The 13,815-nt window shown below is 37.8% G+C and overlaps 1 protein-coding gene and 1 long non-coding RNA gene across 2 annotated transcripts in view; both read left to right on the top strand.

Moving 5' to 3' along the window:
- Positions 1 to 2,970, top strand: part of LOC108784280 — a 13,373-nt gene extending 10,403 nt beyond the window's left edge. Inside the window, exon 3 of the long non-coding RNA XR_001941060.1 lies at positions 2,868 to 2,970. This is a non-coding gene — a long non-coding RNA (uncharacterized LOC108784280). The remainder of the gene's footprint in view (positions 1 to 2,867) is intronic.
- The window catches only part of LOC108784279 (cytosolic carboxypeptidase 6-like), a 727,452-nt gene that overhangs the window by 133,431 nt on the left and 580,206 nt on the right, over positions 1 to 13,815 (top strand). The gene's annotated exons all lie outside the window — the stretch shown is intronic.

The following is a 13,815-nucleotide window of genomic DNA, read 5'->3' as shown; positions in this document are numbered from 1 at the left end:
AAAATTCTAAAAATAATAATAATAATCAAAACTTGCTGCTGTGGAAGAATCACACAGCAAAAATGTAAAAAGTGTGTCAGTCATTTAGGAACAGAAACTAAAAACTAGCTCAGTCATGAAGGGGTTAAAGTTCATGTGCGTGTAAAGGCAGTGGTCCCAATACTTTTGGCAATTTAGTGTATATTACATACTCCACAATCTTCCATTACAGTATATACACTGAGATGTACATTATATACTCCACACCGCTTCTCGGTACAATGTACTGTACATTATATGAATCACACTGTTCCACTCTGTACACTGTACTGTACATTAGATAATCCCACATTTTTCACTTTGTACACTGTGCTGTCATTGATATGTACCACAACGTAAATGGATAACCTGTATTGGAAGACTACTAAGAACCTATTGTACTCCTAATATTAAATTAGGATGTAAGATATTAAAATGTAACATTGTTTTGTTAATTTATATAAAAAGATGACATTTTTACAAAGAAATATACATGAGGAAAATATTAATTGCAACACAATTGATCAGAAGGAAATCGGTACAATTGCAAGGCAATGAAGCCTCTGTTGGCTTGCGATTTCCTTCTGATTTTGGTGTGAATGGGCCCTGAGATGTATATTATATGCTTCACCCCATTCCACTTTGCCCACTGTAATGTACTTTCCTTACTGAACCCTAGTCTGTTCTGTACACTGTGCTGTACATTCGATAGTCTATACATTTCTACATTATGCAACTGTTAGACACCTATCATCTGGACAGGAAGTACCCTAAAATCTGTCCAAAGGGGATGCAAACAGTTAAAAAAGCAATCGGTGTTTCCAGCTTTCCCTACACTATTCAGAGCTCAAAAATGTTTTGACTGTAGTTAGGCTTTAACAAATATAAACGCGTTCTCTGTTCTCTAAATAATTTAAAAATGTCATTTTTCTTCACTGTCGCTGTCAGATCTGTACAGTTGGGATGAGTTCTCCAAGGCCACATGTCTGCTAGAGATGTAGAATTTCCTAGTTAAAAGGCAATCAATCAATTAACTTTGTTTTATATATCACTTAGCAAGGGGTTTCGCTGTGCGTTGTGCTGAAAAGGTGACCTTTAAAAGAAAAGAAATGATCAAACTAACAAGTTGCTATGCTACACAAGAGGCTAACATTTTACCAGCCGGTGACTGTGAACTAAAACAGTTACAGCGTCAATATCACCATCTTACATAATACTAAAAAAACAAAAACTAGAGACATAACATACAATGAATAGTGTGTTAAGTGAATAGAAGGGAATGTAATATTAAAAACCATCCCTGACCCAATTCCATTGACCAGGGGTCAGTACAGCCTAAAGTAAATGTCCAATCAGCAGACTAGGGGGTGTCTTCTTGGCCAGGTTGTGCATTGAAGGTTAAAGACCTAACTGCTTTGAATACCGCACACATTCACCGTGTCATCGTTTCAATAAGCTTAAGTTACCTCATAACATTTATTTCCATCCAGAGTTATATTAATTTTTCACCAAGATCTTGTAGTGATGATGGGAAAGTCGGATCACTGCGTAAAGTCTTCTCCAGCACATCCCAAAGACTCTCAATGGGGTTAAGGTCTGGACTCTGTGGTGACCAATCCATGTGTGAAAATGTCTCATGCTCCCAGAACCATTCTTTCACAATTTGAGACCGATAAATCCTGGCATTGTCATCTTGGAATATGCCCAATGTGCCATCAGGGAAGAAAAAAATCCTTTGATGGAAAAACCTGGTCATTCACTATATTCAGGTACGCAGCTGACCTAATTTTTTGGGCACACATCATTGCTGAACCTGACCAACTGAAGCAACCCCTTTAGCTCTTACCTATTTGCTTAGCTAAATCCAGGTGGTGATTTTTTTTTGTCCAGACAGTGTATTTTTTTTAATTATTTATATTTTCTTCCAAATAATCAATACACATGATCATAAAAATAGCAATCAATTTTCATTTCACATACTTTACTATTCTTAGGCTACGTTCACACCTAAGCATTTTCTTGCTCAAAGCTAAGCACAACGAAAACGCTAAAGACAAGGGATCCCATTCATTTCTATAGCCCCTGTTCACACCTGAGCATTTTGTCTCACAAAGTTTCCCTTTGAATTCTACGGAACCAAAAACTTCTGTACTCTGCCAAAAAGTAGCTCATGTACTTTTTCGTGCGACAGCCATTTTTCTGCTTGCTTCAAAACGCTCTGGTGTGAACAGAAGCGGTATAAATTAATTGGATTCCTTTTTTTGAGTGTTTTGTTGCACTTAGCTTTCAGCAACAGAACGCCTAGGTGTGAATGGGGACTTAAAGTGGACCTAGCACCAGATATATTTCTTCATGTTAAGTGAATGCATGCTAAGTGGTAAACCTAATTTATTAAAGGCGACTTTTCACTCCAAAATTGGTAGCTGCGTTCACTTTAAATACCCAGTCATATGCAGATGAAATAAATTAAGGGGAATTAGCTTTTCACATGAGTGGTTAATTGAAGTGAATCTTCACCCTTTTTATTGAGTGCAATCCTTTAGTAAATCAGCCTGTAAATGTAACATCACCTTGGTTCAGGCATCTTCAGAGGGTCAGCATTTACTGCCCAGGCTAAGATGCTGGTTCAGAGATCACACATGTAAATCCTGTCTATCTTTAAAGTAACAACAAACACACCTTTAGAATTGTTTAGTAATGACAATCTACAAACACATACCTCTAGATAATTGCCGGCTTTATTTTCTTTACATACTTTATTTATTTTTTTCTTTCCCAGTCTTCTGACAGTGGCCATGTTTACTAAAGGCAGATTACTAGCTCTCCATTCACTTCCTGGAACTCTGGAGCATGTGACTAGGTCATGTTACCATCCACATCATCTCCGGGGAGGAAAATGCCTTTCCCTGAGATCTCATGAGATTAGAAATGAGATTTCCCAGCAATGTTCTGCTGATGTAACATTCCCAGGAGCAATGCTTGGGCACATTGCATCATTTATGCCAGACGTGGACCAGGAAGTAGATGAACTCTATTTGTAAGTAAATGAAAAACCAGTTTGTGTAACTAATTAATGTAAGATTATTTTATATCGGCTTGCAGAGCTGCATGCTGGTGTCATTTTTAGTAAAAGGGGGTAAAAGTCTGCTTTAAGTTATTATCAGTGAAGCCATCTACCCTGCAGTTCTCCTAGAATAAAAAACAAATGCCCTTTAAATGTCCTTACAAAGGTTCTAGGATGAAAATAAAATTATTAAGACAACATTTGTGTTTTTGACATTACCCGTAGCCTGTAACTGTGAGTGAGACATTCTGCAGTCAAACCGAACTGCCAGCCTGCCCTCCGGTTATCGATCTACATCGGGTATAATATGTCTTCTAACAAATCTTCCTCTATTTAATGACACTGCAAGAAGCGATGAGACAGGGCATTAAATACTTGATCTGATGAAGCCTTGTATAAGTACAGTACAGAACAGACCAATAAAGCTCAGCGACGATGGCGAGATTTATTTGCGCCCAGACTCGCCTGACATTTTATTCTTTTACTGTGTGCAGCAATCTTAAGTGTCTGCCTGCTGCGGCTGCAGTAACATTTTATAGAGCAGGGCCCAATGATATTCCTTTCTAGCGAATAGCCTCAAACTCCAAAACATGTACAATTTTCTCATTCAGCCTTCCTCCGGGAGGCTATGACAACATTTTGGCAAGTAGAAGTAAACAGCTTTGTGTTGGCATGCAGTAAATTAAACTGAGTAATTAAAATCAATAGCAAAACACCAACTAGACAGAAAGGTCATATAACGCAACAGAACACTTGGTGAGTAGCATATTGTAGAAAATCAAAATAATATTAGAAGTTTTCTATAGCCCCAAAACCTCCTCTAACTCCCCCTGGGGATTCAAGCAAATAGTAATATTGATATAGCTCTAAAAATAAGGCTGACTGCAATTAAGCTTTTCCTTTTTTACAAAGGAAAGGGAAATGAAGCTATATGCTTTCTAAGGGGCGGTTGTGATTGTTTTTTGTTGGTGTCAAAACTGGTTTCTGCCCATAAAAGTATATGGGAACTCAAAAGCAGCTTGAAGGAGGTTGATGCAGCTTAGGAGGCCAAATGAAGGTCAGAACAAGGTCAACTGCAGTTCAAATGTATCAACATGCCGAACATGCTCTGCAGTGAAGGACAGTGTCAGCACTAATTCAGAGATGATTTGACGATCTACAGCCGAGTGATACACAAATAAGATAGATTTTGTTAATAGTTAAGGTACTTAAATGCATTTTTAAGATTTAACTCCTGAGTTTAATGTAACGTTAACAGCCTAAGTTGTTCTTTTTTAACCTTGTGACTGAAATTTTTAATTTCTTTGGACCCAACTAAAAAAACGTCTTTGAAAATAAGGTAGCTTATCTTGGTGTGTTAATTGGACTTCTACTGTCCTAGGGTGACTCCATTGTGTTTACGGAGGCGCATCGTTGTTACCCTAGGACAGAACTACAGAACACTTTCCCTTCTCCTTTTATCAATAACAAAGATGATAACCGATAACAGTCAGGAGAGGATGAAAGCACTGGGAGCTGTTAACAAGATTTTCGGTAGGATCAACAAGTATTTCTGCACTTATCAAACAGACATAAAAAAAGTGATTTTAGTGGTTTATTTTCCTGACCTAAAGGAAGCCAGTAATAGAAGTTCAAGTTTAACTTCACTTGCAAACAAAATAACCTAACTGTTTTGAAAGTTTTTGCTTACTTTCAATATAGTTGCAGCAAGTATGGTGCATTGACCATTTATTTAATCTCTCCTATTTTTTATTGCATGCAAAATCAATAGAGCTAACTTTCATATAAAAGTAATGGCCATTTCAGTCATAATTCTGATTGTAATTTGGATTGATCGCACAAAAAGGCAAACGTGTGTAGCATCTCAAAAGAAAACATTCAATATACACAATTGAAAATTCCAAGTTTAAAAGACTGATGCAAAATTGGTTTTAGGCTGGCTATGCACAACACAGTAAAAGGAAGTGATGACATCAGTTTGATCATTACAGTTGGGCCTTTGTAAAGGTGAATAAATGGGCACGTCCAGATATCAGGTGCAGTCTTTGTTTACTGTGTTCCAACACATTTGGAAATATTTTTCTGTTTCTTGTATGAATTATAGTTACTTGCTTCTTTGGACTCTCTTCATTTAAGTTGTTCACACGTCACAAAAGATCCTTTGGGATCACATTAGATGCAATGATGTAAGTTTTACTTCATTGCATTCTGATGATTCTTTAAGAATTGTTTATGTTTTTAAATAAATTCTACTTGCATACTGTATTATATATATTTACCTTTGTTTAGTGTTATAGGGTAATATTGTTGGACCTCTAGCTCCTGAGGAAGCAGGCTGAGTTCCTCTGAAAGGTGTAAAGCAAAGAGAAAATTGTACGCAAACTATATAGATTAAGGCAACTAACAATCTCCAGTATAAATGTTGGTGCAGTGAGATTTTTAGAGAAGTCTGTAACATACTCACATAATAGCTGTGGTATGTATAAACTTTTCATGTTTTATGTTAGAAATTTATATATATATTTGTGAGATTTCTCTTATCTTATCTACTCAAAACTATACTAAAAATTACTTAGGTTGGATATAGTTGTGTTGATATGATATGTTCTAATTTGGTACCATTAAAGTCACAATCTGGGGTCATGGGTTTTTGATATGTAGTTCTAGGGATGTAGGCACCAGGGAGATCAACTTATTTTTGTATATCCTCAATTTCTGTGGACACACACAACAGTTCATACTCTTTCTCCTTATATGAAGACCCAATCTGTCATTTGGGATAAGTGCCACTTAAATAGGAGGAGCTACACTGGTTCTGGCCAAAGGGCCACTGGACATTAATAGACCTGAGTTGGCAGCCGCCTTTGTTTTTATGACCTGGCATGTACATGCATGGAACTGTTTATGGTCAATAGCCAGTTGTTCCCATTTTAAAGGGGAAAAAAGCATGTGCATGGAATCAGAACTATGGATCTGAAATCATCTAGAAAATCTGAGACAGCATGAGGCTATGATGTCACTTTTTGGGACTATTTTAAATGTGATCAAAAGCTTACAATTAGGAGCAGAAAAGTTGTAGAAATAGGGTTCCATAATTGTTCTCAGAATAAAAAATGTATTCCAGTGGAACTGTAGACTTTTTACGTGTTTCATAAACAGGGCAGTTGTATTGTTTAGCTTAAAGTGGTATTTCATTAAAAAGGCAGACTTTAGGTCCCCTGCATGCCTAACCCCCCCCCAAATATTTTACCTTTGGCCATCACTGGGGTTTCCCAAAGTAGTCAGTGCCTCATAACTTGTTATATTTGTTAGCTATGACGGAGGACATAATATGTGTGGGGTTGAGGATCAGATTGTCTGCTTAACACAGAGGCAGCCTCGCATAGAGTTCTGCTCGGGAACAGTGCTAAGTATCGGAAGGAGATTTTTGAATGGCAGCCTTGGTGGGGAGGGTACAGAAAATTCTGAAGTCAGTTTATAGAGGTATTTGCATGGAAGATGGGAATGAAAAAGGAGTCATTTGGCTGGTGTCCAGTCCCCCTTTAACTAAGATTTAACCTTACTCAAGTGTTGCGATATTTCTTTTTTAAGAGCATTTTAATTAATGTATCTTGTGAATCCTTTCTTCTACTTCTAATGCTCCCTAAAGTGCTTTATAGGCCTGGATTTATCAGTCTAATTTTATTTTAAATGAGAAAATCTCTCTTAATCCAGGTAATACCACGGTGCTTGAAAATCTTGAATGGCTTGATTTCTCTGATCTATAGAAAAGATAGTTGGAAGATTGAGGTTCAGTTGACCATGTTGACCTGCAAAGGTTGAAGGTAAAGCCCGCCAAGGTCTGCAAAGTTTCTTTATATAGAGAAAAGGCATTGTATCAAAAAGAGGTGAACTCAATATATTTCAAGGATATTGACTAACTTTCTTGGATAATCTTACTTTTTAATATTCTAGAAACAGTTAAAACAACAAAGGAGAGCCCAATAGAAAATTCTACAAAGAGGCAATAATAGTCATTTTAGTAGACCTGCATTTGAAATTACTACATCGTCCCATCATGCTTCAGTGCCCTTAGGCAATTAGAGGCATGTCTTTTACAGTTTAAAGGATAACACTGTATAATAACATAGTTATAGGTAGGGATGCACTGATGGCGAGTACCCGTACTCACCCAAATGCTCCCGATACTGCAATTTCTGGTGTCAGGAGTCATTACACACTGCCCGGTTTCCAGGAAGAATGGAGCTGGCTTCCTGGCCAATCAGGAAGTTGGGGAGCGGGTAATGACTCACCCCTCGGTTTTCTGATTGGTCAGGAAGCCAGCTTCAGGCTCCCTGGCTAATTAGAAAGTCGGGTGACGAGTCATTACCCTCTCCCGTCTTCCTTAATGGGATTTCCGGTATTGGCATTCGGTGTTCGGTATTGGTACCGAAAAAAATATATAGTAACTCATACTCGATACCGAAAAAACAGTATCAGTGCATTCCTAGTTATTGGTGTTACTATATTTTATGTTGATATCCTAAAACTGGAAAAAAAATTACAAACTCGTTTTTAAGTTCTGATTCGCTCCGCTTTTAATTTAAAGCATACGATTTTGATTGGAAATCACCAATGTGTTTTCATCACTGATGTCCTGTCCATCATATGCAGGGGAAATTATGCAGGCAGATGATTTCCTGAGTAGCGATGAACACTGTTTTATTGATAAAAATAATCTGCTAATACTTTGCTTAATCACTTTGTACCCAGGGGTCATTGAAGCGTAGATGCCAAGGCTAAATTTGACAGTATCAGTATGGGTCAGTTAACTATAATTCTATGAATAATTTGCTACCTAAATAATTTTTCATAGAAGGCTTAAACTTGGTACACTGTTTTAATAAAAAAAAACCTGTTCTGTTTTTTTTTTTATTATAGGCTGACAAATTAACAAAAATATAATTTTTTTAAAATAAATGTTCAATACTGTAATTGTATCTGACAATTACATAATAAAGCAAGTATTGACATCTGGAGGCTATAGATTCATTATCTGTGAATGCACTGCCTGCGTGTGATCAGTGAGTGATAGTTGACATACCGATTACATGATCGGGAAGGAACCCAATTGATTGCTCCCCTTTCTATGTGGGGACTAAAGCTATCAGTGGCCACCCGATCTGACAGCTGGCAGTTGCACACAGCGTCATCCACTAGCTGCCAAAGGGGATTGTAGCTTAATTTTCCCTTGGTAAGGGACCATGTGTAGGGGAAAAGTAATCTTCAAATGTTCACAATGTTGTCAATACTTGTAAGCTTTTCTCAGTCTGATGCCAGTCACCATAGCACATAATGGCAAATTTGCATGAATATGAATTTTGCTTTATATCGTCATTGCTAAGTTTACATATGCACAATATTTGTACACATTGTTAGGAACTCTTTCACATACAGTAACCTTGTTGCATCAAGTGTATCGGTCCTAATTCCATTTTTGCCCTGAAGAGCTGACAATCTAAATTTGCGGGGACAGATCTACTATTTTTCCTAAGATATTGGAATATTGACAACATTTCTTTGTATCAGACAGTGCAGGCTTGTGGGATTATGTACTTTAGATTCAAGGGCAGTCGATACCTTTCTCAAACTGCTTAGTAAATGCTATATTTTCCTGTGGGAAGAACATTTAATGAGATACTATAATGACGGGACTGCTGGCGGGCTTGTGGCGCTCAATAATATAATCACTAGTCATGGACCTGCTGCTACTGTAACTCTGGAAAGGTGAGGCCTGTGTGGGTTAGTAGATTAATGTGTTTCTGATTTAAAGGAGCAGCTCTACGTCTGCATTCTGCTCCGCAGCCTTTTGATGTCAGTTCTCATTATTGACCGCCGTTTCTATGGCTCCCACACTGGATATATCAGCAATATTCATTTGACCCTTCTGTAGACTGCCCTGTTTTCTCTGCATGACCAGATCCCGGTACTGACATTTATGTCATTAATTTCTTCCTATTGAGTGTTGTAATACAATGTACTGATTGGCATATTGTCTGGGAAGAGAGGTGTTTGGCTTGGGGGCAGACAGATCAGTTGTTCAGGTCAGCAAAGCACTAAGCATTCAGCTTTGCAATGCTGTGAATAGAAACACAGGATTTAGAGAGCTGGATAACTGGTTTAAAGTAGATTTGCTGCATGACTTGGATTTGCCAGCTGGTTCTGACCACAACCCCCCACCCCCATTCCCCAACACACACACTTTGATGGGACTGGGAATTGGGCACCACAGTTTCAGTTTATCACCTGCACCATGACCAATGACATACAATGAAGCACTAAGCACATGCCAAATGTTAAAGTCTCAAATCTGTTTTTCTCTTTATAGTTCTGTACCCTTGTATAGTCCCGTTGTGACTTGTAACTTATTTTTGCTTTACAATTATTTAAATACCCTATTTGCTCTGTGAAAATGTGGCTTTCAGCGCTCACACTACAGTCCCCTGTACTGGCAGAGCTAAGAAACAGCAACACCCCTAATCACAAGTGTTCTTATAATGAAGACATCTGATCAGTTGTGTGGCTAAGCACTAATACTGAGAGCACTGGATTTTGCTCTGTCCCTTCTAGTAGGGATGCACCGATACTAGTATCAGTGCCGATATGGAGTGTTTGGGCAAGCACTCGTACTCACCCAAATGCTCCCGATGCCTATCCCGATACTGGAAATTCCGGTATCAGTAAGCTGGACGGCAAATCGTTTCACGCTGCCCCGTTTCCTGATTGGCCGGGAAGCCGGCTCCATGCTCCCTTGTCACTTGGTGACGAGGGAGCATGGAGCCGGTTTCTCAGCCAATCAGGAAGCTGGGCTTTTTTATACGACAATCATTTTTCGAAGACAGTGGTCTGTGTGTGCTGTAGCTGCAGCGGTGAACTTAGATTAAGATAAATTAAATTAATTTGTTAATTTTAGCACAACTACTGCATTTGTTGGATTGAATTGGTAGCTTGCTGATTTGTTTTCACTTGCTCTTACACATATACCATAAATTAAAACAACTTTTCTTAAAACCTCACCTTAATGAGGTGAAGCTGAGCAGCATATAAGAAATCTCCAAAATGAGGACACAGACTGCAATAAAAAAAATCAAACGAATTGAAAGAAATTGCCACAGTTAACTCCTTTAATTATATCACTAACTAGCAAATGAAATTAATTGCAATGCAATGCAAGCATTAATCCATCCCAAACAAATGATATGGCCTGAGATAGAAAAAAAGGGGCCTTGGGTTAAACTGTATCTATAAGTATAAAAACAAACTTTATTAAAAACTAATAAATAATAAGACAAACTAAACACCTCACACATACACATTACTTCAAAACTGTTACATTATCTTGGCGCCCCGCCAAAAAACAAAGCCATACTATAAATCATACACAATAGCATCCAATGGGGTAGAAAAAATAGTTGCAAATCAAAGATGCTACCTATGTCTGGACAAGTACTATGCTTAAAAATATGTGGATATTTGTATGTACATAGATCAAAAGCTAGCAGCATTTTGTTTTTCTGTTATTACTTTTTTTATATATATAGTAGCTATATAACTATTGTTGTTAGCCACATAGTCCCAGAAGAAAAATTGACAGAGGTTCTAGCAATTCACAATTCTATCCAAAACTAATAAAACAAGATTTGTCTGGAGTTAATCTTTTCGCATGTTAGAGTAGGAATGTACATATATAATTCACAATGAACACACCACCAGGCGAGATGGGCAGAAATATGTATCCCAGTGATTGCAGTTCTCTGGACAAGACAGAGATCTGTACATCTATGGCCAGCCTAAGACTTTTTGAGGCATGACACCATGATGGCCATTTTGCTTTGTGCTTTAACTGGAACTGGACGGGCTGGATTGCCAAGTGCATGCAACAAGCCTGTGATCATTCTATCGATCATTGCTGTGTCTGTCATCTTATGTAATGAGCGGGACATATTGATGCCCATGTAACAAAGTATGCACTTAACCCCAGAGGTTTCTCACTTAAAGGGAGCTATTGATTCTCCCTTTTCATAGAGCTATATGAATTGCTATTTTCCATAGCGTCTACATGTAGTTATTTACCAGGGGATACTATTGATTTTAATGGAGACATTGAATGCTTGTGTCAGATACACAAAGACAGCTTAAGAAATAATGGATGCATTTGCCTTTTTTTATGCATCGTTTCCAGAGTACACTGAGATGATCCCTGCGTCGTCAAAGAATGCATTAGGGCTGGGATAAAAAGGGGCTTTTTGTTCTATTGAACACAGTGATGGAAAGTGATATGTAGGATCTACCGCAAAGTCAAGATTCCTATTCAGGGTTGAGAATGTTGTACCTGACATTGTTCTATGATGAAAACAGTAAGGAGCAGTCAATCTTAATATTCACATTTACATATTGAAGAATACCTATAGCTTTTTAATGTTGTATTTGCAAGGAATGCACATAAAAGTGATCATCTTAAAATGCTAATGCATGCAAAACTGAAACATCAACCAAAATAAGTTGGTGTATGAGTCTACCTACAGCAATTCTGTTCCCCTCTGCCACTCCAGGCACCCACAGCTCAAAAACTGCTTTCTTGAGTTAAAGTGATTGTAAAGCCAACATGTTGTCCTTAGTTTTGGATAGAGTGAGAAAAGGTCAGAGTCTCTGACAGATTTGTATTGATGACTCTACTGCAGAGATTCACTCTCTTTTTTGAGTTGTCACAGGAACAGGAGATGAGAAGAGATCATTCAATGGGCAAACCAGGTCTGACAACTTTGTAGAGATTTCAGTTATTTTTTCCAAGGGCAGTGCTACCAAATGTTAATTGAAGGTGCCAATAAATGTGTCTAGTGCATTTTTGGAGTTTTGCGTGGAATGTGTAAGATTTGGCTTTTTGTCTCTCCACATTTTTGTGTCATACCAATACAAACAAAGAAATAAGCATGAGAATGCCTAAACATTTGTAATTGCAACAATTTTCTGCGCAAAGTGGTGCATTATCTGACAGAAATGCAAGGGTGCCAATATTTTGCCCATGACTGTATAGATCACTGTCAAGCCCCCCAAAAAGTCACACAATCTAATATTTAGTTGGACCACCTTTAGCTTTGATTACGGCACGTATTCAGAGGCATTTTTTTCGATAAGCTTATGCAATCTCACAACATTTATTTCTGTCCAGAGTTGCATTCATTTTTCACCAAGATCTTGTAGTGATGATGGGAGAGTCTGTGTAAAATCTAATCCAGCACATCCTAAATATTCTCATTGGCCTTAAGGTCTGGACTCTGTTGTGGCCAATCCTTGAGTGAAAATGTCTTATGTCCCCTGAACCACTTTTTCACAATTGGAACCCAATGAGTCCTGGTATTGTCATCTTGGAATATGCCCATGGCATCAGGGTCATTCAGAATATTGAGGAAGGCAGCTGACCTAATATTTGGGGACATAACGTTACTGAACCTAGACCTGACCAACTGAAGCAACCCCAGATCATAACACTTATCCATTGGAGGGCTCTTAGCTATTTGCTTAGCTAAGTCCAGGTGGTGACTTTTTTTTGGCGAGTCAGTATATATTGTGTGTGTATGTATCCATATACTGTATATTAATATATATAATTTATTAACAAAATAAATACATTTAACCAAAAAAATGCACTTTATCAAAATCTACTGTTATTTGCATTGGTTTAAAGGGTCAGTTCGGGCAGTTGCCCTGAATGCAGTTAGTGGGGTGCTCCTTATTTATAGGTGAGACCTGGGAGGACAGGGGTTTCCTGGATTCTAAACAATGGGCATTGGTAAGTCTGTGGCATATGAGTGTTTCAGAATCGTGTTTCAGAACCTCAAAGACCATGTGCAGACAAGCAGCAAATTGGGTTTTCAACTTACTGTACCTTATTTTGTCAACAATCTGGATATTATACATTCCAAAATTGAAGGAAAGACTTTGATCGAAACCGCAAAACTATTCATAGAATGACTAGAATTAAAATATCAGCTGCATTAACACACAGTTCAGATCTAATTTAAATGAGAGAATACGAAGGATGGTAAATTTTAGGAAATAGTTGTTTTTCCCAATGACAGTTTAATGTGCTAGAAAACAAATTCTCTTTAATGAGGCACAGTCCTTATAGTTGAAGCTATTTTTTTCTTAACAGATCAACGGGAAAGTTTGGTTACTGTTATTATATTACCTATTAATCCAACAGGGGTTAGGCTCAGCTGAATAATGAGAGATACTACAAAGATCCAATTCCCTACAAAGGCCCAGGGAAGAAACTTCTGCTGCAGCAAAAAGTACCATACCACCTCTACCATCTCATTTCAAGAGCACTGTAGTTTCTGCTCTAAATACAGTTGTGTCAGAGGTCGGTAGACTCAATTATAGATCTCATTTGAAGCAGAAAAAAAATAATAAAATGCTTACAATGCTGCACACAGCTCTCTTGGTCCTGACAGAAGGAATTAACAACTTTTGTGTACAGCAAAAAGAATATAAAACAATGATGCTAAAAATAAAAAAAAGGTTGTCATCATGCAGGAAAGAAATGATGTGCTTGGTTGTAGCTCCATTCTTCAACATTACATCATTGCTAAGTCCTCTTGTGACATAGGAATAGCAGGAAGAACCATGGCCGGTGGCAGGGAACACAAGTCTGCCTGCTTTAATAAAAAATCATTTAGATGCACATCTTTTGC

This window comes from Nanorana parkeri, unplaced genomic scaffold (genome assembly GCF_000935625.1).
Source record: "Nanorana parkeri isolate BGI_ZX_2015 unplaced genomic scaffold, ASM93562v1 scaffold106, whole genome shotgun sequence".
Taxonomy (NCBI): Eukaryota; Metazoa; Chordata; class Amphibia; order Anura; family Dicroglossidae; genus Nanorana; species Nanorana parkeri.
This window is presented reverse-complemented; position numbering and strand designations above follow the sequence as displayed.